The following is a 23,998-nucleotide window of genomic DNA, read 5'->3' as shown; positions in this document are numbered from 1 at the left end:
TTTTTCTGCCCTCTAATGCCCCTCTCTTTGCCGGAGTTCACTGAAACAACTTCATATCCATGTCATTTTAGAGAGAAAGAAATCTGCTTAAACAGAGGTCAATGATAGGGTTCAGGTAAGAGTCATGATAGGTGATATTATGTACATTAATGCCTACATGCAACATACCTCTCAATGGAGCTAATATACCCATACATCCATATTTAGCCTATTATTCTTATAGCCCCTCTTTTCATTCTCTTTCTTTATGAATGTGAGGCCAGCTATAGAACAGCACAGAGAACAGTGGAGGAGCCCCATCTCCGCTCATGCATATTCAAGTACGCGTGCACACGCACTCACTTGCACACTGTGAAAGGCAGCTTGGCTCTTGGTCAAGGGATCTCTGCTAAAGACTGGTCCTGGACGAGAGAGCTGATCGCTAGCCAAGCAGGACAGTTACAAAGTGGAGCACGGGAGGCCCTGCCATGTTTGCCGAGATCTAAAGCCTCTTTCTCCAAAGCTTTGTTTGCATTTTGTTCACTGCAGCAGCTGAACAGTACACAGAAAAGCCTTTTCTTACCCTTTCTCTGTCCACTCTTTTCGCTTTTCACTTTCTCTGACTCGGCTGCTTTCTGACAGTTGATTCAATTCCTGTGTACTAAAGGAAATTATGTGCTTAATTGGATTATTGGGAGTTTTCTTCAAATGAGTGCTCACCCACCCACACAGCCTCAGACTCTGAATTCTCCTCTGGGATGGGCTGTCCGGTACATGTTTCCAGACTCCGCAGTCTGCAGGATGAGCATGAAATGAAAACCTTAGGAGTGTGTTACAGTTTAATACCATTCAGTCATAGTAAATATGATTAAATATTCATGATGTTAAGAGGTTTTGTTGACACTCACTTGATTATTAAACAGTTTTCAAATCAAGGCAACAATTTTACATGTATTTAAAACATTTATTTGCCCTCTTCATGTTCTGTCTGCCTTACTCACTGTGCGCGCGCACACACACACACACACACACACACACACACACACCTCTACATACATATAGTAAAACAATGGGGAAAATTCAAGTTGTATGGGGGATGAAAGCAGGTCTAGCTGTCAGACATCTCTGCTGGCCATCACCTTCAGCGTGCTACTTGGCCCAGGTTTATAGAGACAGAGTAGTGTCCAAGCGCACGCAGGCATCACTGGAATTTGCACCTGTTTGAGACGTGACTTCTATGGTCCTCTCTCCTGAAAGCTTGTCTGTGAAATAGGCATTCTTTAATAGTTGAGGGGATGACCACCTGAGAAAAGAAGGAAAATAGGTAGAGAGAGTTGAAATGGATACAGAGGTTGGTGAGAGGGCCCGTGGATATAAAAGGGGCTGGATGAGGGAGCTTAGAGAAGGGGAGGGTCCTGCTCTTGTACCTATTCTCATACAAACGACCCTCCTGCTCTGTGTGGCCCTTCACTAGGTCATAAACATCCCAGTGGTTGTGCAGTTGTGCAGTGGTGAGTCGTTTATGTTGCTGATTTTCTCCTAGAGAGAGGAAGCGGAGTCTAAGGCACAGATTAAAAGGCCTCTCCTCCCTCCCGCGTGCGAATCACAAATCACATAGAGCCACAGTGCTTCCGCTCACCCAGGAACCCAACCAACACCCTGTTAAAAGCCGCAGCCACATCCCTGTGTTTTCATCTTACTGGGCACAGAAAACCCAGTTTGTATTCCAATTAAACTAGTGTGAGTACCAAGTGTTCCATGTGGGCACCATTGCTGTAGTTGATGTCTATTAGCTTGCCAATTTAGTTGCTTGGGCCTCATTATTTGGGATTTGGCTTGCTTGTTAAAGATTGCAACTAACTATATTTAAATTATTGATTTAATCTGCCAATTGTTTTCACAAATCTTTTCATCTCAATTCTCATCTTCTCATCTTCATTAAAGATGGTATCAAGATTTACATTTAAATTTAAGAAGCAGCAACATATTTGATTGAAAAATTGTTCAAACGATTATTCGATTATCAAAATACTTGATTTTCAGATTTTCTTTTGATGGACTAATCGTTGCAGTTTTGGTGACTGTTAAGAACATAACTGCAGCATTCACTGGAGCTGTTATGTAGTTATGTATCATTAAGCGACTATATGTCAACATGCTATGTATGCGCTAACCTTATCTCTCTTGTTCTTGCCACATTCTGCTGACAAATGAAAAATTTGGTCCTTATCGTGGCCTGCGGACAGTTAAGGGCCTCTTAGGGGATAATTGAACGGCCTATCTGCTCCACGCAAATCCTAATTCTCCCTCTCAACAGGCCACTGGCGGCATGCTTTATGGGATTATTTTCAAGCAGGCATTTTTAATGTTGTAGTGCACATAGGCCCTCCTTCCCACGTACAGCTTTCCCCCCTTTCTCCTTGTCCCTGCCTTTCACCTTCTCGCCTGAGAGGATTAGTCAGGCTTCCGGAAACGGAGCACCACTCGGCGAGAATGAGACTTCCCAAAGCTCCTCCGAGACAGGAAGGAGCTGGACACTGGCTTTATGACAACAATTACTGCCTTCTCTCAATGTCTTTTGGGGGTCTTTTTTCAAACGTTAACAAAGAGTTGGCCTGTTTTCCGCAGAGAATATCAGTGTAAACAAACACTTTTGGAGCAGATTTTTCTGTGACCCAAGAGACTGAGTGGAGTCTGCGGAGTCGGAGGGTATGAAGGGAAATGATTATTTGTTGAATGCATTATTGTTTGGTGGTGTGGAGACTGTTGATTTGTGGCTACAGTGGAACTCTCCTCGCAGGGTCAATGATATGCTTTACCAATGTCTTTATTCCTTTATCTTTAATAAATCTTTTTTTGGAGGCAAAACCACATTCTTTGTTGAGATTAAATATATGTTTGGCTTATTGTCGTTTCCAGACAAAGGGTTCATATTCAGGTTGGGACTGAGCGAGTGAACTCCTTAAACAAAGTTTGTGCACAAAATCCCATCTCTTCTTTTTAATCTAACTACTTAGACACTTTCAGAGATGTAGAACACTTTTGTGAAGGTTAAATGAGTTAATCAATGTTGGCACATTCAGTAAATTGACTGAGTAATCTGGTAAAGAAAATAGTTTGATCCAGCAGATGTTATTTGCCATTTGCTTTTAATTGCTTTGCCAGTACTATAAACACAAAGAACAAATGCACATTTCAAAAAACACACTAATGATAATGAAAAGCTCCACATAAGTGCGTAATGAGAGATTCCAACTTGTGTAAAAGATTTTTTGAGAAAAAGTGTCCAGGCTCAGTTTTAGCACCAATCACATAACAAATGCTGTCGTCCTAGAAAAAGAAGAAAGAAAAGTAGGGCATGACTGTGTGGTGACTGTTGTAAGCCCAACTTTAGAGTGCAAGAATTGCAAGGAAATTGCCTTGAATTCAAAGGCTTTAGAAAAGATTTTCAATTGCTAAATTTTGCACTCACTGTGAGTCATATTTTGGTCCAAGTGGAAAAACTGGCTGTTACATTTTTCTTTTTGAACCTTCTCTTATCGAGCTGCCCATCAATGTTTCATAACCCATTTTGTGCCACTTCTATTGTTACAAAATGACAGATGTTCAGAGTACTGTTCACAGGAAGGCCAAGGTTTACAGAGCATGACATTTTATTCATTTTAAAAAACAATTACTGCAGTTGTGCAGTAATTGTGCTCACCTGTACTGCTCTTGTCTGACAAGAGTGACAAAAGGCACGAACGTGGTTTACAAATTAAAAAAGTGGAATTCAGTTGTATTGAAGTCTGAACGGTCCCTGGGGCTTTGTTTGTGGAACCTGGCCACTACATGACCACCATTGTCTTAGATGTCTGAATGTCTTTCATCTTCTTCCTTGGACCCAGGGAAAATGATCAGTATCTGCCTGTTGTATCTGTCTCATATCTTTGTGGCTTACAGCAATGGTTCCCAGCTATTTATCCATTTACTGAACCTTAAGGCTATCCCAAATCATTCCCGTCATCCTGTGAACCACCAGATAAGGGGAATGATAGGATTGGTTTCTCTTTCTATCTTTTCCCAACTTGTGTAGAAGTTCTTGGAAGGCCCTAATCCATCTTTAAGATGGCTCCTTGGGTGGTCTATCAAATTTCTACATGAGTTTTTCTATCCACTATCGTTAGTCATTTTCCAAACTTGGATTTTATCATTACTCTGAAACATATTCTAAGATGTTTGTTGTCACTGTATTCAAGGCAACGTAGTTTTGAAATATTTATTAGATGGACTTTGGATTTGATAACCTGATCTGTCCATGGTTTTGGAAGATAAGACGCCCTGTCTTTGCCACACAGTGTCTAAAGGATTGATCATGGAGAGTCTCTCTGTGTTCTCAAGTGCCTTTTGGCATCTTGAAAAGGCCAAGGAATCAAAGTCTGTGCTGACAGTTGTTGTTATTTGGAAATCTGGACGCATTTACCTTTTTTTACATGCCAAGAATTATCCAATATAGTCTGCATTCCTCTTGAACTAGATCTGTGGAAGTAAGTAAGTATTTGCACCTGTTTATCATTACCAATTGTACAACCTGTCATTTGATATTATGTATGGAAATGATACACAGAATTTTCTTCAGATCAAAAATGATCAGCAGAAGGATCAAGTCAACTGTATTTTGGGGATGCTGAGAGAACAACATGTGTGATTGGGACATAAAGGCAGTATGGCTTATGGAAACAATTGCTTTTAATGAAGGATAGTCACTTGTGCTTTATGTTATGAGAAAAACATAAATACGCTAACTGCTTTGAACTAATGACATTTAGGGTTGTTGGTTAAAGACCTCAAGATTAGATAATGTTATCAAAATGCAATATTATCTTCTATTTAAGCGGAACTGGCTTTTACACTGATGGTTCGTGGCCGTGGTTGACCATCATGCAAACATCTGCTACAGAGGTGATAGCACATCTGGCATCTGACTGAAGTCTGTTGGTGAATGTCATTACTAGCAGACCTCTAAATCCTATCATCATTATCTAACACTTGATCTCAGGTTACTGTTAATGAGTTCATTGTGTGTTAGTCTGCTCCCATTGTCTGCAGCCCTACCTGTTAGCTGCTTGACAGTGGGGTCTTTCAAGAATGGGTGTCAGCCTTGGTGTTTATTGCAACAATGACTGGCAACCTTTTAAATAAAAAAAAAACCTTGTGATATATTGTTATTAAATGTTTTGTGTATTACAATTGAATGCTTCACACATACAAAGCATGTTTACATCCACACAATAACTCATAATTGTGAGAACCGAGATAAGGGTAAATGCTCAATTAAGCTGTTTAAAAAAAATAGTAACAAAACGAGTAACCCTAATTTACATGTTTTTGGTAGTTACCAATGTTCACATAAGTAACTTAGAAAAGTAGTTGTTGAAAGATAAACAAACATCAACAATCAACACACTGTTAATAAAATTATGCTTAATCCAAGTATATAATAGAGTACCATAATGCTAACTCAGTAAAGATATGAAAGTGTTGGTTTACTTTGGGTGTAAAAAACAAAATGTTACTGTGACTGTGGGGTTTATTCAGGATATTGTGGCAGATGCAGCCACTCTTGTCTGCATGCATGTGTGGGTTTTTTCATGCATGTTAAATCACATACATATAGTACAAGGGCACATGCATGGCACAGCAGGAGGGGTGGCGTGAGGAGAGCTCCCTCCACATGCGTGTGCTGCGTGTTTAGCTGTCACTGAACCACAGAAGCCCACCTCCTCCTCCATTCCCCACTTTCTCTCTAGCTATTTTTTCTTTACCCCTGCTGCCCCTCTGTCCCTACTGTATTCCTGCCTCCCCTCTGTCCTCCCTTTCTCCTGCCTTTCATTTCTCCTCCTGGCCCTGTACATTCATGACCAACTGTGCGTATCCTGCTCCTGCTCTCCTGCTGTATCCCAGTCATCCCCAGCTCTCAGCTGTGCCTCTCTGGCATGAACTTAAGATGACACTGATTCAACCCCCTGAAGTGTAAGGGGTCCTGGGAACCAGCAGGACCAAAGTAAATGTAGTATGTAGAAACACCACCATGGAGTACCTTACTTTACGAATTCAGCCACACCTGGGCTTATTGAAAACAGTTTTGCTTCTCTAATGTGGCCATAAGCCCTGCTCCCAGAGTAAGAATTAATTAGTTGTAAGGTAGTTGATGTATTTAGTTTCTCTAGTGTCTTATATCCTGACTCAAAGGGATCTTTAGCACCTGACAGATTCAATAGTTAGATACCCAGCAGTCATCTGACACGGGTCTGCAGCACAACAGAGGGACGCTAGTATGGCAGTAGCCATGTGCTTGGCATTTAAAATCCTGTCTAGCACAAGACAGTGTCACCCCTAGGTTTGCCTTCCTCCACATCCTCGCTGCATCCCCCAGCCTCAGCTCCAGCGCTCTAAACTGGCACGGCTATGACACCCCTATGTATCTCATTCAGCCATAGAGAATGGGGCTAGTGAACCGAATAGCCCCCCAACACTGGCCTCTGCCTGCACCTGCAGGCCCAACTGATGGTTGGAAAGCTGGAAGGAAAAAAGGGGGAAGTAAGTTTGAGATCTGAGGTCAAGATTAAAAGTAAAGTTTGGACAAGAGTATGATGTCCTACTGTATATGCATGCTGAGAAGTCTAGAGTAAAAGAAAACTAGTCATTGTACTGCTGATTTCTGTGTTAGATATCCACCATGATGGACTTGGTGAGGTTGGGGAGAAGGAGGGTGAATGGGGGTTACCAGAGAACCACTGGCCCCCCTGCAGGTCATTCAGTCATTCATAAGATGAGGCCATTTTATAGACCTCCCTCTATCCTTGCTTTTTTGTTGCTGTTGTGTCCATCAGTGGAAGTGAAAATGGAGATTAAGAGTGGTCATGCAAAATGGATGATGTGTGTTGGGAACCAGTTTTTACAACTTAAAAGTTTGGTTTCTAGGTGAGCCCTTGGTGGAGTATGCTGTGTATGTTTTCCTCATGGAAACTCTGCCTGATAACCTTTCTGTCTGGATGGATTCATGATGTTTACAGATGTGCTCAGCTTATGAAAAAACAACCCCTCTCCCTCAGTGGGGCAGCCATGTTTAATCCAGTAAAGAGCACAGGGATTTGGTCGCCCCTGGCCTGCCTGAAGGCCCTTTGGAAACCTCTCGGCCGTGAGAATGGGGGCTGGGGTTGGAGGTGTGGGTTAGGATGTGTGTAGCCATGCAGGAGGGGCTGGGGACAGTCTTTGTGAATTTAGTTAATCTAATTTGAGCTCTTTTCCCCCTAAGGCCCTTTTTCTCCCTTGCTGCTGCCCCTGTTTCAAACATCAGTCCAAGCTGGGGAAAGTTTCACGTGTCCCTGGTGAAAATAGGCTTTGTTTGGTTTAATCCAATATCCTGATATGTAAACCTGAGGGGAATATAACTGGGAGCACCCACTGAAAAAAGTGGCAGTCTCTGGTGTTTGTGTGTGGTGCAATCAAATTAAAATGGAAATCTGTTACACATGAGAGATCTGAGCAATATTACAGCGTATGAAAGTTTACCAGTTGGGTCAAGCTACATGCAAATAATTGAAACAGTACAGTATAATAAACAGTCTTGAAGATGGTTCTTTATGAAAGGAAGTGATCCAATTTTAAAAAATAAATAAATAAATAAAAAACATTTAAAAAGTTTTAAATATGCATGAATATAAATATGTTTATGTGGACAAATTAAAAGTATCATTGATTAAAGGTCATTTGGAGATGGACAATCAAAGTCTTCATTAAGAACTGTCTGTAAACCTGTTTGAACTTAACGGTATCTATCAAAGGACGACTTGAAACAGAGGCTGCTTACAGAATGTAAATGAACCACTTAGAAGCCTTTCTTTGTGGTTTCACACCTCTGATTAACTCATTGTGATGCTGTCGGATATCGAATGGGTATTAACTCATTAGGGTTCGCCTTTGAAGTTGCTCCTGAATATCATCAGGGTCTTGTAATCCTTTTTTAATGGATCAGTGAGTAGGACAGTGGTTCAGCAAAATGATTAATGTGACAGCCTTTCTCACCTAATGTTCACTGTGTTTTGCATGAATGGGCCCAAAATTGGTTGATTCATTTAGGAAATGCACTGGTAATGGTGTTAATGTTGGAGGGTTGATAGTAAGCTGTAAATGTTTGCTTTATCAGTCTGCTGCCATCTAGCCGTAAACCCACACCCCCTCTTATCTTTCCTTCTTTTCCTTTTCTTTCTCTTTCTAGCTTACTCTTTCCTTAGCTTTGTAATTTTAGTGCCTTCCCCTCTGCCCTCCTTTTTTAACTTAAGGCAATAGGTGGTGAAGGGCAGGAATGCAGCCGAAGGACTGTAAGGATTTATCGCACAAAGGTGTGAGAGCTGCTGCCTGTGCTTCTGTGCCTGGAGATGTAACAGTTTAGTGCCAACAGCATTCCCACCACAGAGCCCATACAGATTTTTATTGCTTTTTTAGTTTGATTCTTTAGACCACATACTCTGTGGCTGCAGGGAGAGGGATGGGAGGAAAGGGGTCGGGGACATAGGGTAAAGTATTTATGTATGTATGTGTGTGTGTGTGTGTGTGTGTGTGTGTGTGTGTGGATTGTGAGAATTGTTAAGTAATATTACAAGCAAAAGGTACTATAAGGTACTATAAAGCACAAGAATACTTTATCTCCATCTTCTTATCTGTCTCTGCTTTTGCCACCTAAACATGCTCTCTCCCCCCCTCCCTGTTCTCTCTCTCCCCTCCCATTCCTTCTCTTTCCACTGCTCTCACTCTCCCTGTCCCTTCCTCCTACTCTACCTCTCGGGTTACGATGACTGGGGGTTTTCTTGCTTCCATCTCGTAGAGTGTCTGTGTGTGTGCATGTGAGTGTGTGACTGCATGCGTATGTGTGTTTGTGTGTCTGTGTGTGTGTGTGTGTGTGTGTCTCCCTCAGCACTGAGCTGTGAGCTGTGTCCTTGTCCCTGCCTCCTGGCAGCAAGGAGCCACCCAGCAGCCGGTCTGTGATTGGGCAGGGGAGTGGGGTTCTTGACACAGCACGGTGCTGACTGCTCCGGGACGTGTTTCAACAGATGGTCGAGGTTAGAGAGTGTCATCACATCGGAGAGGGGATTAGAGGAGAGAGGTTGTCTTCCAGGAGCTGTGTGGTCCCCCCCTACTCTTCAACCCAGAGATCCCAAGACCAAGACACAAACCCCTCTATGAGCGGAGGGAGACCCGGAGAAGAAACAGGAGAGGAAAACACAGAGAGGAATCCTAGCCTTCCCTCTCACTCAGCCAGCACTCTGCTCTCCTGCCTTTCAGGTACTTAACTTTCTCACAATGTTTTTTTTCTCTATTTTCTTCTGCTTTAGCTTCTGCTGTGTCTGTGCCTGTTAGTTTGTTCAGTTTGCAGTAAATTTCTGATGCAGCATGCAGTCACGAGTCCACAAGTGCAGTAAATCTGTGTTGCCTGTACAGCAGCTCTGTGTGTGCTGGACTTCATAGTTTTCCCCCTGAATGACAGGAATTCCCTCCGTCGCAAATTCCTCCGTCTCAAAGGATTAGAAGGCAGCACATTCCATTAATGTCATCTTTTTTCCCCCAATCCATAAGCACCCATCTGTTAATTTGTAGTTTCCTGAATGCCGGATATTTGAAAGTGAAAGGAAGCTACTGTAGATTTGAAAAAGCTTGCTGTCACTTAAAAACAAATATGCTGCATAATGAGCGGTGTCAGTGGGGGCATCCTATGGGTTATAATAGGGACAAGGGTTTATATATTTATATCATTTTATTCCTGAAGATAAATTGTTTTCTATTCAACTCTGTCAGCTCATCTAGTAGGAAGTTAAAGCGCATTTTTCCTACATTCCCAAAACTCAGTGTGGCATTTAACATTCCCTCACTTCAGCCCAGATAAGTTTTTTCATAAATCTTATTCAGAGTGCACCTCTGGCAGATCGTGTCAGTATACGCTAAATGGATGAGCTGCTGAAGAGCGCTTTCCGGATAAACTGTCAGAGCTAAGTAGAGAGGCAGAGACTCAGAGAATGTACACCTCACTTCAGCTATTTAACTCAAGTCAAGTGAGAAGGGAAACTTGCCAGTGGAGTGGGAATATGATGTATAGTATTTATGCCTAGCTCCGGGCACTGTGTGTGTGTGTGTGCTGTGTGTGTCTGTATATGTGTGTATGAGGTGTTTGCAAATGGAGATTGTGCAGCTGTGAAAGACTGCGTGGACAGCAGCCGGGCTGAGAGGAGAGGAGGTTGTATGGGTGAAAGCTGCTGTTGTGTGAATTTCTGTTTACCTTGGTAAACCAGCCGTAGCTACACTTCCTGTTTGTTACTTTAAGAATTTAACACAACCACCAATAGTTTGTGATGACTGCTGCTTTAAGGCCAGTGAAGACCTTGGTACAAAATTTGGTCATGTGGGCAGATCAATTAGGCAAACGGTTAAAAGTTTTTTTAGAACTTTATCTGTGATTTCTATGTTTTATAACTTTTATAGGGAGGTATTGAGTCATGGATGTGTTTTCTGCACATCACAAAAGAAAAAAATCACATGCACATTGCATGTAAATGCTCTAAAACATCTAAACACTGTAGTTGAAATTTTTTTTACTTAAAATACATTTTTATTCTCCTGGACGAGTGATATGACATTACGGTTCCTCTATTTCATGGTACAAGTGAGTGACTTGGGACTCTGTTCCTGTGTATTCAATTCATGTGTTGACCTACTGTACCATTCCAAAAAAACTAGAGAATTTATCCTTCTGAGCTAGTTTCCTAAATGGCAAAATTATGCTGCAGTCCCCTTCAAAGCCGATTGTTTGCACCAGGCACAATGAACAAAAAATGTAGCAGCCTGGCTTACATTTCAATATCCTGGCAGTGCCAATTTGTGTTACTAAGAAAGTCGAAGCAATAAAGAGAACCCCAACTTTAAACCTTCAGTATTGAAGAGACTGATCCATAAATCTTCCCTTCACTTCAGTTTCACCCCGGCAGCGTCAAGATTTAATTTCTGATTACCTTACTCAGAGCATAGCAAAGCTGCTTTGACGTGTTTAAAAAAATGCAGTATTCACTGCCAGCTCAGAAGAGAAGGGAGATCCTTTAAACTGTTTAGCTTCACTGTGCTACAAACAAGAGCATGAGCAGCTGCTGCAAATAATTAGGTTCTGGGGGGCAGACGCTTGCCAAGACAAACGTTGTTTCAGTAGCAGCTCTGCCATCAGTCGAATCTGCTTTGGTGTGTGTGTGCGTGTGAAAGTTGTAAGCAAAGTAATTCATTCTTCTGATAAGTACACTGAGTGATTAAGTGTAAGGAAAAGGAAGCAGTATTATCTGTGCTTTTCAGTGTAATTGTGCGAACGGGAAGTGTGTGTGTGTGTGTGTGTGTGTGTGTGTGTGTGTGTGTGTGTGTGTGTGTGTGTGTGTGTGTGTGTGTGTGTGTGTGTGTGTGTGTGTGTGTGTGTGTGTGTGTGTGTGTGTGTGTGTGTGTGTGTGTGTGTGTGTGTGTGTGTGTGTGTGTGTGTGTGTGTGTGTGTGTGTGTGTGTGTGTCCTTTTTAAATGCCAGTTACAGTGAATCAGACTTCCCAGACGTCTTGCATGACTTCATACATGCTGACTGATAAACAGCATCAAAGTCACGCATAGCAGACTCATTATTGTTAAATTAGCAGGACATTAAATATATTATATCTATGTGCTTTACCTAAGATACTAGTGTGTATTAATGTGTGAGCGGTGGAGTTTCGGCAAATATTTAACCTTTTCCATTCTCTCTTTCCCATGGACTCCACAAATAACCTGCCTTCTTCTTCTTCTTCTTCTTCTTCTTCTTCTTCTTCTTCTTCTTCTTCTTCTTCTTCTTCTTCTTCTTCTTCTTCTTCTTCTTCTTCTTCTTCTTCTTCTTCTTCTTCTTCTTCTTCTTCTTCTTCTTCTTCTTCTTCTTCTTCTTCTTCTTCTTCTTCTTCTTCTTCTTCTTCTTCTTCTTCTTCTTCTTCTTCTTCTTCTTCTTCTTCTTCTTCTTCTAAATCAGCACCATAATTTCATCTCAGCTGAGTCACACTGTTATCACGCTGCATTGTGCTTTCTCAACTTGGCCCCACAGTGACAGCAGTCACATTTATGAATTCTGTCATTATGGGTTTCTCTTGGTTGCAGTTAAATTGAATGCCTTACAGATGACTTTTCATTCTCCCTTTAAGAGTAGCCCAATAAAAAAGGAGTTGAGATGTTGATAAAACGGAGAAAAACTGGATCTGGAGCTTGAAAGTCGTGGGTTTCCCAAAGTACCATGAATATTTGTTTGATCAAACTGCACCTAATCATTTAATCTGGCTGACGATTAAATAAATATTCTTACTGAATTATTCAACATCTTTGCTTTTTAGTTGGTTCCTCTGATGATTCATCTCTCTGAAAAAGATTCTATCTAACTGTAGTTTGTGTGTGTTCTCTTGTGTGCGAGCATGTTAAGAAAAGATTTCCTAAACCACCCTCTCCTCCGGCACTTGTTTATCTCTTCAGCTTAATGATAGTGTTCCTCATACTATCCTGATTGCATAGTAGCGCTCGAGTAGATTGCACAGTCCTATCACTGCAAATGACCAGTATTTGAACAGTGAGCGTTTGGCATGCTTTTATTTATGTGGGATCTAGAAAGGCTATCTTTAGATGAGTCAGCCACTTTCTCGGTTCCTTTGTTGTCCTAACTGATCAAACATTTCCATGGGGCTTCAATGCACTTAAACGTGTCCTTGACTTTTGTGGACATATCTCCGGGGAAATATGCCATGCATATGTGGATGCACAACGACACACAGCATAGATCTATTTTTGGGGTATTGGGTTGCTCACAATAGCACCCCCATGTGTTTGTTCAGCCTCTCATTTGAGCAGTAAAGGTCAGGTCATGCAAACATCACATTCAGCTCATCATCGGCAGGAATGCCTGATTCTCAAACTTCAGTTTAGTGCTTGCACGCGTTAAAGAGAGCAGCAAACCAGACGTATATGCCACGCTTTAAATTTTGTGTCCTGCATTGCTCCCCTTGTCTTTGCCTTGAGGCTCTGGCTTGACAACTAGTTGGAAAGAGAAGATCTGTTTTGTGAAGATACGTTTCGTGCAGTTCTGGTTCAGCTATGCAACAGCTGGGAATGACCCCTGACCAGGTCCTTGGAGTTTTGTCTGACGAATGAATAGAGAGAAGATGCAGGATTGCTGTGAGGCTTTATTCGTTAATGTGCACTTTTAGCCACTGAGTGAGAGAAAGAGGATTTTAATGCTTTTCCTGTGTTGTTCAAAGCTGCCTTTGTTCAAATGTCACTGCACATAGATGCAGCATGGGCTTAAAGAGGGAGGAAGAGAAAGCTGGGTCAAGAGAGACACAGAGGGGGAAGTGGAAGAGGGATAAAGTAGAAGAGGCCAAGATAAGAGAAAGGGAGGTGTGAACATGTGATAAAGAGGGGAAGAAAGTCTGAAGTTGACACAAAGATCTTGTTGTGATCAGAGGCTTGATCTTGCACACGCGTTGTTGGTTGTCACCCACACGTGCGCACATTTGAAACACATGGACACAAACATAATCTTCTTGTGACACAGGCATGTACAAAAGAGAAACATAGAAAAACGTGTACACACACACACACACACACACACACACACACACACACACACACACACACACACACACACACACACACACACACACTATCCACAATCTTACCCCCCTCCGTCCTCCACCCCCCAGAGGGCTGCACTGTCCCTGCTTTGTCATCTCTACTTGTCCAATAATCCCCTCCCCAGGGAGAAGCAATCTGTTTTAGATTTGAAAGAGAAAGGGCCCTGCCTGTATCACGTACAATTAAGCAGCCGTCAGAACGCGTCGGCGTAAGTTTGGAGGGAGAAGTGCTGCCACTGGGGGGTTGTCCCTTTCATCTGCCGCCTTTCCAGAATGGAGATAATGGGGTAGGAGGGTTGGATGGATGGGAATGGATGGAGAGGGGGGCAGAAGGAATGAATACATTTCCTCACCCCTCTATCCCACTCCACAGCTCGACTAATAGAAGCCAGCATGCGTTTGTTTCAGCTCTTCTGCTTCCTTTCTTTCCTTCTCCCCTGGAGCGGGCAAACACATTCAGCCTCTGCCAGCACTCCCCTCCTCTGCCCGTGTGCGCCTATGTGTGTGTGCACGCACAAGCACTTTATAAGTGTGGACTTGGCCATGTGCTACTAGTAGCCTCTGGTCCTGTTTGCCCTTACTTTAACAGCCTGACTTTGTCATGTGGATGCTGGATATTTTGAACAGTTGTAGTATTAAAGGTTGAGCAACTTTGTTTACACTGACAAGGTCCAGCATTGCATGACACATATTATCTTCGCTTCGCTTTCCTTGAATTGCCCGCGGCAAGTTCAGCTGAGTTTGGCTGGTGTCTCTTGAACATGTTGGGATGATGTGTTGCCTGCATTCCTTCAACTTTGGCTCAAATGTAAAGGAATGGAAGCATTTGGAGGGGTAAGCTTCCTGTTTCTATGCTTTGTAAATTAATTAATCTTTCAGTAGATATTATATTTTAGATATTTCACAGTGCTCTAAGATGAATTTTTTTTTGCCAGGCAGGATAAAGTTAATTAAATTACAAATGACGTTACTGCATGCTTTGGAAAGCCACACACTGAGCTAGAGGCAATGGAAAGGAGAAGCTCCCCTGTGTACAAATTACAGGTTACGTGTCTGTCTGTATTCAAGTCTGACTGATTCTCACTTTGGCTGTTTAAGTGAATGACTAGTGCCTAGTGACTAACGCACACAGAGTACATGATATCCAGATTCACACGCGCATATATGCCCACAGGCCTGGAGAGAAGGAGTGCTGAACAGGCACAGGTGCAATCGGACAAATGGGTTTTTATGAGTGGTATCATGTTGGTGTGTCACAGCCATTGAGTTTGTTTATGGCGTCCAGGGTCACGCAGGCTGGTTCTCATGGTCTATGTTTGTCTACGGTTCCCAGAGAATATGCCTACACATGTTCCACATTTTAGGGGTGTTTAGTTTCATGCGCTAGCAGCAGCACTACATTTAACTGGGGTTTACTGTCAGAGCTGCCACCACCTTACCTTGAGGAATCTACCTTTTGTTTTCTCTTTTTATTGATTGCTATTCCAAATTGATTTGGTTTGTTCCAGGATTGCACAATTAATCAAAATATTATCAAAATTGCAATATGTCCAAGTGCAATATCCAGATTGCGGAAGCTGCAAATTTTTAATAAAGGCAAATGTGTGACAAAACAGCACTATAATGAACTACTGTGGTGCTGCAGAGATGCCCTGGCCTACAAATCTTGTTCTCCAGATGTAAGAAAACATTTGTTTGGCACAGACACCAACAAATAGCACATAATCATGATTTTAAATGTGAAAATGATCATGCATAATTACAGAAACTTTTATTAAATGTTAAATGATCATTCACATTGCACTCACTTACATCTGCCTTAGCTGGCTCTACGGATCAGTAGATAGTATTGTGTCTGTAACATGAAGCATATATAGGAAACGAAATCATTGGCAACTGGGTCTGTCTGGTCTTTGCAGCAAGCATCATCAAGAACCACCCAGATAGTATTATTATTAGGATTAGTAAGTCTAAATCATCAACTATAGCTATTTTAATTGTAGCTTTAGCAGCTTAATCTAAACAGTTAATGGTGACAGTGCATTTGTAATTGGGTTATGTTTATTGGCTTGATTTTGAAACATGTAGATCATCTTTGATAGCCACAGCAGCTGCTAAACTTTGTGTGTATTTCAGGTGCGTACAGTCGTCTAATTGTCTGTCTGTTTGAATTTGTCATAAATCTGATTTTTCAAGGCTTACTTGTTCCCAGAAGGCAAAATACTTGCTCAGTTTGAATCCAGGATGTTCTGTTTGCCTTCCCCCCCCCCTTGTTTTGCTGCTATAAACACATCTGTCTGTATTGACATTGACATAATTCTCTTCTGTCTGTATTATGAGTGAAGAGAAGTCTGTTTTTATTCTAAGGACAGACCAACAAAAACACAGATGGTAAAAAGTAAAGCTCAATTTGTTATGTGAAACATGTTGCTACCTTATCATTCTTAAATTAAGTCAACACGTTATCCAGGAGTTTTGTGCTAAACTGGTCTTTTTTGTTAATTAGTAGTCGGTGCGTATAGAGCGAAACATCTTCCTTATACAGTAGTATTAGGTCAGTCCCTAGTTGTGGTCAAACTCAACAACACACGTTTTTTTTGTACTTGTCAATGTCCACAATATGCAAGAAAGAGGGTTCACACTTCTTAAGTCAGTAATCGGTGAACATTACAGGGCCATTGAACTTGGGAAACTGCCGATCTTTAACAGAAACAAATCCTTCAGACTTGGCGCATTAACTCTCTCTCACTCTCTCTTTCCCTCTGTCTCTGCTTCCTTCTCTGTGCCACCATGCTGCTGATTTCATGGAAAAGAAGTCAATCGCTTTATTCTTAACAATTACCTCAGTGGAAACCCATTGAAGCAATTTGCCAGTGCTCTCTTTTGTGGTAAAAGGAATAATTTATCTGGGGTATATTTGACGAGTCAAAGAGACAAGAAAGCCACCCGTGAGCGAGCAATACGTTCTCCTCTCTCTCGCTCCGACTTTCTCTGGAGCTCTCGCAGTCTGATAGAGTGTTTCTGATGGGAGTGTGGCTTTTGACAAGAAAATGGCTAGAGGAATATTAATGTGCTGTATTTTATTCATCTTGAGGTCGTCTATCACTAATGGTTTCCATTCATAGCTTAGAATAGATTTAACAAGAAAGTGCTTGCTTTGGGCTCATATCATATAACTGTGGCTGCTGATCCTCTGATTGTGATTCCATGTTTTCATATCACGCTATAAATCCGAGGAGTGGTTCCCCTTTCATTCATTCTTTGCCCCCTCCCTCACCTCTCTTTCTCTCACCCTTTTCCTTACCTTCTTGAATGGTAAATCTGCTTTTCCACTTTCCTCCTGGAAGAGCAGTACATTTCATAGGAAAACTACAGAAAAAACATTAGGGATCATCTTTCAATGTTCATTTTTAGCAAATTGATGTTTCAAAATACAGAGATCTCCATTATGTATGAAGATATAGCCAAAAATATATTGTCGTATTACTTTAAGGCCATATCACTCAGCCCTATGTGAGTGATACCAGTCCTCCAGACCGACACTAAGCCCAATTTGTCAGAATTAGCAGCATGGGGCTCTTGCTTAGATATACAGACTCTAACAGAGGGTGTCCGTTGTTATGGACATAAACACCAATATACACACCACTTTCAGGACAGGAGCACACATGTGCACACACATACACAAATAAATACAGGCAGCTTTCCCCATTTCTGAAATGACCTTGTATGTTTTTTAATCATTTCCCTCTTAGGGTTCCCAAAACCCCCTCACGATTACCAACAGACCACCTGGTGGCCCGCAAGCCATTCCCACTTTGAAGTCTTTTGGACCAGGATTCATTTAATTATACATTAAGATGCATCTATAATATTGATGGGGTGGCCTGGCTGCCTTGGCACTACAAAGGGTCTCTTACCAGGTCCGAGAGAAACATGAGGGGTTTAACTAATAGCCGTGAATGCACTCACTCCAGGTTCACATTTCACTGAATTGAGGCCATTCTTCTTCATTAAAGTGGCCTGTGTTGTACTCTTAGCACACCGCATACCAGTGGATGGGAATCATTTCTAGCGAGAACATCTGAAGTTTTATAGTTGCAACATGGACGAAACAAAGATTCTGAATGGACCTGTCAAGGTTAAGAGTCATGTCGCCATAAACATGTTGGAACAAAGAGCCAGTGATCTGTCCTCGCTGCCTTGTGCTTGGTTTTCTCACTGGAATTCTGTCAGAGATCCTGCACCAATTTGGGCATTTTGGTCAAACAAATCAGTGGAGTTAAGAGTCTGAAAACACCAAGGTCTGAGCATTTTCCGAGTGCATACTGTGACGGCCCCAGGCCTGGGTTCTGTGTACAGTGCACTGTTGGTTTGTTTGTTTGCTTGTTTGCAGGTCCGAAGCAGTCGTGTCATTAGGTTGACAGGGAGCACCTGGCCAGCGCTCCCAGTTAGGCCTATTTAACCCCGCCTTCCCAGACGCCAGATCTCTCTGCTCCGCTCCCTCCACTTAGCACCAGACCAGCGTGCTGGTCTTGTCTTTCTTTGCGTTGCCTTATTTTGCACTAACAACATGCACCACACATTGATCATAACACCCACACACTCACCTACACTCCTGATACTGACTTCCACACCCATATGGTTAAGTAATTTACTTTAATAAATTGTGGTTTGTTTGCAACTGCTTTGTGCACATCTCCTCCTTTGTTGCGGCCTACGAGCTGGTCGTAACAAATTGGGGGCTCGTCCGCTTTGAAGGTCGGTTTATTCTTTTTGTGTGATTTAGTGCTTGTTCCTCTTTTTTTTGAGTAAGTTTGGTTGGAGCGCTTTTGTTTGTGTGAGAGCACACGTTCGCCCGGGGTAAGTGGCTGTGCCTGAGGAAAGCCCTTAATCGGGGGGTTGGGCTTTCTTGCGAAGGTGACGTCATGGTGAGGATTCCCTGGTCGCCGGTAACGTAGTTCGCCCTTATATGGTGAGTTTGATTGCGCTCTGGGAGATGTGCCTTTGTAGTTAAGTTGGTGCACCTGTGCAACTCGTCTCCTTGGTGGTGAAGAGACGGGGTTTTGTTGTCGTTCGCTGTCTCGGGTTGTGAACGTTGACGGAGGCATGAGAAGGTAAGTGTCGGTCCACCTGTATGTGTGTGAGTTGAAGGAGTGTTTCCCCTTGTAGGTTTTAGCGGCGTCTCCCCTTTGGGTGTCGTCGGGGGGGCTGGTAGTGTTGGGGTACGGCGGTTAGAGCTCCCTGGTCCCTTTTCCCTAAAACTGCTCGGGAGCACATCCGTGGTTTTGGTGGGGTGGCCAGTTTCTGGTCGCCTCTCCGAACCAGCGGGCTCATAGTGCATAAATACCCGCCGCTACGCCTCATGAAGACTAGGGAGGAGTTATGTAGATAGCTTCTGGCTAGGTAGTTAGCGGGGAAGCTCCGTTGAAGGCTACGTCGGCCTGTCGACACTGGGTGAGTCCCGTCACTTTGCATTCTCTTGTGTTCGTTAAAATGGATGAAGTTGTTGAATCATTCGTGCAGGCGCCAGCTGAAGCGTTGCTGGATGAGTACACGAAGGATCAGTTGGTTAAAATAGCTGGCCATTACAATGTTGATGTTGGTGATAAACGGGTGAAAGAGACAGTGAAGGCAAATTTGAAGTTCAAGTTATTGAAAATGAACGTGTTGGGTGCGGGAGAGGCTGTGTCCGTCTCCGCAGGCACTGAGGGCGTGCCTCCGCCGGTAGTAGAGGGTCCTGGTGATGGGCTGTCTTTTGAGCAGCAGAAAGAGTTGCTATTGTTGCGGATGAAGCTAGAGACTGAGAAAGAAGTCGCCGTAGAAAGAGTGCGACAGAGCGTTGAGCTGGAGAAAGTGCTGTTAGTTGAAAAGGTGAGGCAGGAAACAGAGCAGGCGAAGATTGATCTGGAAAGGCAGAAAATGGTCTTAGTTAGAGAAGGGAAAGTTGCGGTGGATGATGTGCTTGCTCACGGTCCGTCCGGTCCGGGTGGCACCCCGGTGAGGTCTGATTTGGGTGATTTGAAGCTGGTTCCTAAATTCAATGAAAGAGACCCGGAAACTTTTTTCTCACTGTTTGAGCGTCTCGCTGAGGCTCGCGGATGGTCTGAGTCCACTTATACGCTGATGTTGCAGTGTGTGTTAACCGGCAAAGCGCAGGAGGCGTATTCTTGTCTCAGTAGCAGGGACAGTGTCAAATATGATGTAGTGAAATCGGCTGTTCTCAAAGTGTATGAGCGGGTTCCTGAAGCTTATCGCCAACGGTTTCGGGGTTGGAGAAGAGGCGATAGGTCTCATTTAGAGTTTGCTCGTGAGTTGTCCACTCAGTTTGATCGTTGGTGTACTGCAGCTGAGGCTGAGTCGTTTGATGGTCTGCGGGATCTCATGATTTTGGAGCAGTTTAAAAATTCTGTGCCGGGGCGCATTGCAACGTACATCAGTGAGCGTAAGGTTAAGACGGCAGCTGAAGCCGCTGCACTGGCCGATGACTATCTGTTGACTCATGGTGGGGATACTTGGTATCCGGGGGCGCGTGGTGGTGGTGCACATAGGGAGAATCACTCAACTGTAGGTGCATGGTCTAGTCGCCCAGTGAGAAATGTTGGGATGGATCAGAGAAATGAGCGTGGTTCTCGGGAGGCTGACAAACTGTGTAATTATTGTCACAAGCGAGGACACTGGAAAAGAGACTGTTACGCGTTTAAAACCAAGAGTACAACGGGAGCGAGTTATCCCAAGCCGGCAATGTGTGTTGGGCCTGTTCCTGACCGGGCGTTGGAGCCTTTAAGTGGGTTAAAATCGCAGGTGGTTAGTTCAGATCTGCAGTCTTATTTGCCTTTCATCAGTGATGGGTGTGTTTCCTTGGTAGGAAGTGATGAAACGGTGAAGATTAAGATATTGCGTGACACAGCTGCTTTTGACTCATTCATTGTGGAATCGGCTCTACCTTTTTCACAGGAGTCCTACACAGGTGCTTTTATACCGGTGCTCGGGATTGGGCTGCAGGTTCTGCAGGTGCCTCAGCATAAAATTATGTTGTCCTGTGGGTTGTTTCAGGGTGAGGTGGCGGTGGCTGTGCGCCCAGCTCTGCCCGTGGATGGCGTGACAATGATTTTGGGTAATGATGTAGCAGGAAGTCGGGTGTGGGCCGATGTTCCTCCTCCTGCTATCATTGTTTCAGCGCCTCTGGTCACCAGTGAGCCTGATAAAAATGTAACGGATTTTCCTGAGGTGTTCAGGGCATGTGCTGTCACGCGCGCGATGAAACGTGCGCAGTTGGTTGAGACAGATTTTTCTGAAAAGGATGACACTTCACAACAACATGATGTCATATGTTCTAATGTTCCTTGGTCTGTTTCTCACAGTGAGTTGGTGTCGGAGCAGCGTGCTGACAGTTCTCTCAAGAGTTTGCTGGACATGGTGCGGCCTTCTGGTGAGGTAAAAAATAACACTCAATGTTATTTCATCAAGAATGAGGTCTTGATGAGAAAGTGGGTGCCCCAGAGCGAACATTTTGTGGGTGAACCGATTTATCAAGTCGTGGTGCCATTTAGGTTTCGTACTGTGGTGTTGCAGATTTCCCACGATGAGTCTGGTCACCTGGGCGTCAGGAAGACGTACGACCGCATCCTAAGGTATTTCTTTTGGCCGCGAATGAAGAGAGACGTTGCTGAGTATATAAAATCATGTCATACATGTCAGCTAACCAGCAAGCCTAATCAGAACCTGAAGCCCGTTCCACTGTGTCCGATACCAGCCATAAGTCAGCCTTTTGAACATCTTATTATTGACTGCGTAGGCCCGTTGCCTCAGTCTAGGTCGGGTGCAATTTACCTGTTAACAGTGATGTGTCAGAGCACACGGTATCCAGCAGCTTACCCGTTGCGCACAATAACGGCCAGGTCTGTGGTGCGTGCGTTATCACAGTTTTTTTCCATCTTCGGAGTTCCCAGAATCATTCAGTCTGATCAGGGGTCAAATTTTTCCTCTCATTTATTTGCACAGATCTTAAAACAGCTACGTATCAGTCACAATCAGGCATCTGCTTACCATGCGCAGAGCCAAGGGGCTTTAGAGCGGTTCCATCAAACGCTCAAATCCATGTTGCGCGCATATTGCATTCAAATGGACGGAGATTGGGAAGCCGGTTTGCCATGGTTGTTGTTGTCTGCTAGAGAGGTGGTCCAGGAGAGTACCGGATTCAGCCCTAACGACCTTGTGTTTGGCCATACTGTCAGGGGTCCTTTAGCGCTTTTGCAGGATAGCTGGAAGGAAGTACAACCACCCCAAAACCTTATTGACTATGTAAATGGATTTAGATACAGACTGTATAAGGCCCAGGAGGTGGCCAAGAGTAAGTTGACGTCTGCGCAGGGCAAGATGAAAAAACTTTATGATCGCCAGGTAGAGAATCGTGTTTTCCTCCCTGGGGATCAGGTGCTTGCTCTTTTGCCTATTGTTACCTCTCCATTTCAGGCTAAGTTTTCTGGCCCATATTCAGTGGTGAAGAAGGTCTCAGATCAGAACTATGTGATAACTACTCCCGATCGCAGGTCACCTACTCAGCTCTGTCATGTTAACTTGTTAAAATCGTACTACACTCGTGCATCGCAGTTAATGGAGCAGAAAGCGCAGGTGTCTGGTGCCCACCCTGTTTGTATGTGTGTGTCGGTGTCTCCTCATGCTGTGGCAGGGCAAGAGGAAGATGACTTACCGGGTCCTGATGAAGCTGTACTGTGTGGTCGTCTGAAGAACTCTGAGTCTTTGCAGAATCTGGATGGTTTGCTGTGTCATGTGGATGTGTCGAAGCGTGGTCAATTAGCTGACTTGATAAGGAGGTATCCAGGTCTTTTTGGTGATACACCTACGCGTACACATTTGGTGGAGCATGATATAGATGTTGGGGATTGTAAACCCATAAAGCAGAGGTTTTATCGTGTCCATCCGGAGAAACGCAAGTACCTTGACGCTGAAGTCAAGTATATGCTTCATAATGGCATTTCACAGCCGTCTTCTTCTAGCTGGGCGTCTCCTTGTCTTTTGGTGCCTAAGTCCGATAACACGCCGCGGTTTTGCTCAGACTTCCGTAAGGTTAACAATGTGACAAAGCCGGATGCTTTCCCGCTCCCTAGGATGGAGGACTGTATTGATCAGGTGGGGTCCGCTAAATATGTTAGCAAGTTTGACCTACTAAAAGGGTACTGGCAGGTCCCGTTGTCAGAGAGAGCGAGGGAGATTGCTGCGTTTATTACGCCCACTGGTTTGTATGCATATACTGTAATGCCCTTTGGTTTGCGGAATGCACCAGCAACCTTTCAACGCCTCATGAATATGGTAGTTGGAGATCTGGAAGGTTGCTCGGTGTATTTGGATGACGTGGTCATCTATTCGGATAGTTGGAATGACCATCTTGACCGTGTTGAACAACTGTTCGACCGCTTAGCTCGCGCACAGTTAACGATAAACCTGGCAAAGTGTGAGTTTGCCAAGGCCACAGTGACTTACTTGGGGCGAGTAGTAGGGCAGGGCACAGTGTCTCTGGTGCGTGCAAAGGTGCAGGCTATTGACGACTATGCCCCGCCTCCAACTAAGAAGGCGCTGATGCGTTTTCTGGGGCTAGTTGGATATTACCGGTGTTTTTGCAGGAATTTTTCTACAGTTGTTGCGCCCCTGACAAATCTGTTGAAATCCAAAGTAAAGTATGTTTGGTCTCCAGAGTGTCAGTCTGCTTTTCAGAACGTTAAGGCCTTGATCTGTAATGCTCCTGTTCTGGCTGCTCCACATTGGGATAGAGCTTTCAAGTTGGAGGTGGATGCTAGTGCTGTGGGCGCAGGCGCAGTGCTATTGCAGGCTGATGACCTTGGGGTGGATAAACCATTGTGTTTTTTTTCTAGGAAGTTCAACAGACACCAACTGAACTATTCTGTTATTGAGAAAGAAACTTTGGCATTGATTCTAGCTTTGCAGCATTTTAATGTGTATGTCAGCTCTTCACCTGTGGTGGTCTTCACAGATCATAATCCTTTAACTTTCTTGAGCTCTTTGCAGTCTCCCAATCAGAGGTTGATTCGTTGGGCTCTCTTCCTCCAGTCCTACAGCCTCGATATTCGCCATATCAAGGGACGGGACAATGTAGTGGCGGATGCGTTGTCTCGGGCCCCTTGTGAATGATTGTGTAATATGTATTCTTGTTTTTTTGCCTTCCACTTTTGATCCCATCTTTCTTGGTCTCGCTCTCCTCTTAAATTTGCTTCAGGGATCCAGTTGCTGAGGTAGTGGGAGAACTGAAGTTTGTGAGGGACATAAGCGGTGAGGGGTTT

General features: G+C 43.7%; 1 protein-coding gene across 6 annotated transcripts in view; it reads left to right on the top strand.

Moving 5' to 3' along the window:
- The window catches only part of sulf1 (sulfatase 1), a 91,463-nt gene that overhangs the window by 37,092 nt on the left and 30,373 nt on the right, over positions 1-23,998 (top strand). For 4 of the 6 annotated variants that reach the window (XM_073487798.1, XM_073487794.1, XM_073487795.1 and 1 more), the window contains exon 2: positions 9,072-9,303. The exons of the other annotated variants lie outside the window; for them this stretch is intronic. The gene's annotated coding sequence lies outside the window, so the exon portion shown is untranslated. The remainder of the gene's footprint in view (positions 1-9,071; positions 9,304-23,998) is intronic. 6 annotated transcript variants of the gene reach the window in all.

This window comes from Pagrus major, chromosome 19 (genome assembly GCF_040436345.1).
Source record: "Pagrus major chromosome 19, Pma_NU_1.0".
In the NCBI taxonomy this organism is placed as follows: Eukaryota; Metazoa; Chordata; class Actinopteri; order Spariformes; family Sparidae; genus Pagrus; species Pagrus major.
This window is presented reverse-complemented; position numbering and strand designations above follow the sequence as displayed.